The sequence below is a fragment of the Prosopis cineraria genome, unplaced genomic scaffold (genome assembly GCF_029017545.1).
Source record: "Prosopis cineraria cultivar Desert tree isolate PC_DT_omini unplaced genomic scaffold, ASM2901754v1 PC7, whole genome shotgun sequence".
Taxonomy (NCBI): Eukaryota; Viridiplantae; Streptophyta; class Magnoliopsida; order Fabales; family Fabaceae; genus Prosopis; species Prosopis cineraria.
In genome coordinates this window covers 17418141-17424140 of record NW_026555338.1, presented here as the reverse complement: position 1 = coordinate 17424140, position 6000 = coordinate 17418141, and positions in this window count along the sequence as shown.

The following is a 6000-nucleotide window of genomic DNA, read 5'->3' as shown; positions in this document are numbered from 1 at the left end:
GGGCTATATTCCATTTTAACAGGTGAGTTTGGTGACTCATGTATATAATGACAATTAGTTTCAATGCCAGTAACATTTTAAATAGAGTCATTTAATTGATTGCCTTAACATTACTCCCATTGGGCAAACCTTTATCTAGTACATTATAGATCAATAATCACCCGGTAGTGAGTCATAGTGCTTGGTTCTTTTTTACAATTTTTAATCATTTTTTGTAATTTTTGAGGTCTTTTTTTTTTTTAAAATTTTCTGGTAAGGGCAACATTGCACTTTTCAAATGTGAAAGGGAAACATTGTACTCCCTTTGCTTCAAAATATAAGCAGCTTTTAGGAAAAATTTGCATACCAATAAAGTCCCAATTTCCATTAAAAATATATATTATTTTTCATTTTCACCCCTAGTTCAAATTACCAAAGCACTTCATGAGGGGTGAGACATACACTTACACAAATATCTTGGTTAATAAAAACAAGGGGTAAAATGGTGAATTTCTTTTAACATGTACTAGGTTGCTTATATTTTGAATCAAAGTTAGCTGAGGGGAAATGCTTATAGTTTGAACCGGACGGAGTATCAAAAAAAGAGTTCATGGTTCTAGATGTACTTGAACATATAGTTTAAGGACAAAATTATCCTTTAGCCCTTCTGTTTTATATATTTTAAATGCCATGTGGCAAAGACAAACATATATTCTCTCTATATCTATATATTGGGTATATTCTAGAAAAAATTATATTTCTTAATATAAGTCATTTTTCACGTTTTGGGCGCCTTTTAATGAGTTATTTTGAAAATGCCTTCTAGTCACATTCCAATATACTTTAAAAATATATAATGATGACAGTTATTTAGGGGCAAAATGAAAAGTGGTGTTTCAGATAACTAACCTTGATTTTGATGAGTAAGTTAAAAGTGATTTTCTCCCTCTAATCCTTATTAAAGAGGTTTTCTAGAAGTCCTTTTGTCCACAACATAAGAGGTGATGTAATGTTTTTTTTTAATGGAAGGACATTTCTATCCCTAGTTCTATTAACGAGTCTTTCTTGGAAAATATGAAAAATAAGTGGATGTAACAATTTTTAATAAAGGTGAAATTAGAATTTTTGGATATTTTTGACAAATTTAAGACTGTAATAACATTTTCTTGAAATACCTTATAATAAGAATGGGCGAGTATTTCTATAAATCAAGTTCTAATCTCACAAGATATAAAAATGGACATGTATTTTGGATCTTAAGACTAAAAAGATGACTAATATTTGGAAGTAAAGAGAGAAATTAACATGGACATGAAATTCATGGTTGTGGATTCTATTTTGTTTTCACTTCAATCCAAAATATATGTTAAAAACATATCATGGTTTAAAATATTAGTGATGTTCAGTTTTTTTTGGTGTATTAATAAATTTATTAAGGCAGTTTGTTTAAAAATTTTAAAAAAGGTCAGGATGAAATATGTTTTAAATTCCTTGCCACCTAGTAAAATATACGTACATCTGTAAATTCATAAGGTTACTCGCGTCTAACATGACATAGAAGCAACTCTTTTTGTTTTTTTTTTAATTCTCACATTAAAAAATGACTTACTCCCTCTGATTTTATTATAGAACACCTTCTAGAAAGATTCTATTGTCATTAATACTCTCTCCATCCCAATGTACAAGACATTTTCAAGAGATATTTGGTATCTCAAAATATAAGACACATTGATAAAAATAAAGTTTAATTAATTATGTTTTTTCAATATCACCCTCCCTATTATATTCTCTCTCTCTCTCTCTCTAATTATATTTTCTTTCATAAATGGATTATTAAATAAAGGACATTTTTAAAAGTTTATATTTTTGTTTTGAAAAAAATATTGTAAAATGTATTTAATAAGCTTTATTGATATATAATATTCTGTCTAAAAGTGTTTTATAAGTTGAGATAGAGGGAATATAAGGCACATTAAGGGTTATTTATTATCATTTTCAATTTTACTCCTATTGTAAATTTAATTTTATGGCTTATCTTATAGTATGTTTCTCTCCTTATTTTTAATAGGGGGCTGTAAAGTTGAAAAACTTTTTTTATTTTAGGATACATTTAATGAGTTAACTATCATTTTCTTAGTTCTGATGAAATAGTTGAAAACGTGTTATAATAGGGACCGGAGGGAGTATTTGTACTAAAGGAAATAATTAATTGGGGACAAGACATTAATGGTTGTGGATTCTGTTTTATATACTTTAAATGCCTTAATTCAAAGCAGATTAAATTACACACACGTCTATAAATCAAAGCTTCTCACCTCATAATTCTCATGACGATAACAGAACAGAATAGACCAATGAGTTCTGTTATACTCAGCCTCTTGCTTCTATTTGCTTTCACAAAGTAGCATTATCGAATGTTGGTGAACCAATCCTTGACATAGAAGGTCATGCTGTTGTGGCAGGTGCCGAATACTACATGTTTGTAAAATATCCAGGTCCTGATGAAGGTGAATTTGGACCTGGCAAGATCTTTAATATGACTTGTCCAGTTAGTATTGTCGAAGGCCTTGCAAACAAGGGCTAGCTAGGAAAGAAGGGGATTATCTATATAAATGATGATTTGGAGATTTCATTTTCGAAGAAGATTAAGTGTGCCGAATCGTCAAAGTGGATCATTGTTAAGGAAAAAGGTGAAGATTTTTGGTCTGTGGACCTTGGGAGTGCTTGAGACCATCCAGGTAGTGAGATTTTGAGTGGCTCTTTTAGGATTTAGAAATATGAATTATTTAATGACTATAAGTTTCTGTTTTGCCCAAATGCTAGTTTTTGCAGTAATATTGCAAGGATAGGATCCAAGTCAGAACGCCTAAATTTGTATTTTGGTCAGGACGCTGCCTTTGACTTTGAACTCACCCCTAAGACTTCCTTGGTAATTTGATTTTGTTAGATTGATAGTCTCATAACTCTATGAAGAATAAGATCAATCGTTCTTTCCCGGACAACAAAATGAAATTGGCTTTTAGAAGGTCTATTTTTTTCGGTTTTTAAATTTTTTTAGCCATTGTTATATTAGGTTCAAATTCATCCTTTTTTTTTACAATGTTTTAGTTTTCAGTTTAACTCTGAGTTCTGACTTAATAGCAGCTTAACTCTAGTCTAACTTGACCCAACCATGAAAATGTTTATAAATTCAAACTAAGTTGTTAGCAACTCTGCTGACAATCCATCTTGTTCAATGCTTAAAATCAATTCTTTAAAAACCAGATTGGACATCGAACAGAAAATGCCAACCAGTCATAGTTTTTTATGGTCCAACCAGTTGAATCAGCAATTGAAACAATAATACAATAATTAAAAAACTATTATATGTGTATGTTTTTATACATACATACATATATATATATATATATAGTGTTTATATATATATATTACAATAACTACTAGTGGAAGGGCCCGTGCATTGCACGGGTAATTTAATGACTAAATTTTTGAAATCTAATTGATCGTACCTTATTATTCTATTATTCAAATAATAGGTGATATATATTTGTACGTGTAGTGCTCTAAATAAAATTATTTGATTTTCACCATTCAATTAGACAAAGTAACACATCATTTAAAGAGCCATATGGAAATATTAAATTAGATTTTTTGGATGTTTTGGACAAATTTAAGACTGTAATAATGTTTTGTTGACATGTGCATGAAAATTTTAAAAATACCTTATAATAAGAATGCGGGAGTACTTCTATAAATCAAGTTCTCATCTCCCAAGATAAAAAAATGGACATGTATTTTGGATCTTTAGACTAAAAAGATGACTTATATTTGGAAACGAAGAGAGAAATTAAGATGGACATGAAATTCATGGTTGTGGATTCTATTTTATTTTCACTTCAATCCAAAATAGTATATGTTAAAAACATATTATAATACCCTGAAAATTTTAAGACTCAAATTTAATTTAAAATAAAATATATATAAGTAAATTAAAATTAAGAATAATTTGATAGAGGTTTAGAGTTTGAATTTTACTAAGTAACCTTTTACTTTATTTTTAACTATGGGAAAATTACCTAAGTGACCTAGGCTTTTGGCCTGTAATACAAAAATATTGGGCATTTCCTTGTAATTTTTCCCAAAGCATTTGATCAGTCTTTTTTTAAGGGAAAATGAATGCAGAAAACAGAAATTAAAAAAGGAAGGAAAGAAACGAAACAAGAAGCAGAGAACAAGAAACACGAGAGTGAGAGGAAGAAGAGAGGGTGCTAGAGTTTCGATTTAGGAGCTTTATGGCCGTTGCGAGCTCGGCTACATAATAGGTAAACTCCCTACTTCAATCTTCTTCTTTTCCTCTTGGTTTTCTTAAGTTTTTGGAAGAGGTAAATTTTGAATTTTGATCCCAAAGCCTTATTCATGTAAACTTTGGTTTCCTTGGGTCTTTATGAAGTTGTTTTGAGTTTCTATATGATGCTTAAATATTTTGAGTGGGCAATTGGATAAAAGAAGAGAGTTTTAAGCAAAAATCAAACCCTGAGGAATTGGATTTTTCTCTTCAATGATTTAAACCTATTGATTGGGTTATAATCATGCTATTTAAATCCAGTAAGATTTACATTAAGCTTTGGTTTTCATTACAAGGGCTAATTGTGAAAGTTGGCAACAATAAGTAAAGGTTTTTGGTTGATTAAAAATTGTATGGTTTGAAAATTAGCCTAATGATAACTAATAAATGATTTTTGTGGTTAAATAATACTATGTGAATAGTTAGTTTAATATATAGACTACTGGGATGGATTATGACCCATTGATCTAAGTTATGTGGTATGAGTTATAGTCTTCTTTTATGCTTTTTATCATGATAAGTGATGTAGATCACTTATATGTTATAGGGATTGTTGGTGGAATTTGTTTGAAAGTTAAGGAACAAGCTGAGTCTTATCTTTGTACAAGGAGAAATCCTTTTGGTACAAAAGAGTTAAGGTAACAGAGAAATTTATATTTTTTATTACTTTATTTAGCTATTTTTTAGTAGATAATATTATGTAGCATGCATTACATGTTTTAAACAATTGAATGCAAATAAAATGTGATTTAGAAGGGTTTATGGGGTAATACTTTATTAATAATGCATCTATATTTACTATCTATTTAATAATGATATTATTTATGGAAATAAGATTATTAGCATGCATTGTGGTCATAAAAATGAGGAGTTACACTTAGGGAGTGTAACTTGATTTGGTACCTTATATAGGCTAAGGAACCTCTTAAGGGATGAATTATAAGTGTTATACTACTTTAGAGTGTTGAAGTAATCAATACTTGAGAAAGGTAGAAAAGTGTAAGAGGCATGATCTCGGTGGGAATTCACCAATAGAGAGATGTGGTCTTGTGATACTCTATAACTCACTGTCAGTACTTAATGTTGCCTTTTATATTGTGGGCTCAGTACACTAAAGTTGTTAGTGGCACTACTACAAAATACCCCCTTACTTGACGGTTATTTTAGAAATTATTTGACGGTTTTTAACCGTCAAGTAGTGGGGCGCCATATATTTATTTGACAGTTAAAAACCATCAAATATTTTAGAGATTACTTGACGGTTATTTCAAAATAACTGTCTAGTAATCACTTAAACATTACCATATACTGCAGCAATATACTTGACAGTTATTTAAAATAACCATCAAGTGTTTAGTAATATTTGACAGTTATTTTGTAACAAGCGTCAAATATGTTTTCGCAAATTCTGTGTGCCAAATACTTGACGGTTATTTCATAATAACCGTCAAGTATGAATACATACTTGACAGTTATTTCATAATAACCGTCAAGTATGAATACATACTTGATGGTTATTTTTAAATAACTGTTAAGTAAAATTATACTTAACGTTTCTTTCTAAATAACCGTCAAGTATTTATGATGTGTTTTTTAAAAGTTAGAGGCTACTCCTGCAAACAAAGCAATCAAATATATATACCAGCCAGCCAATAATAAAAAATAATTGAATCATT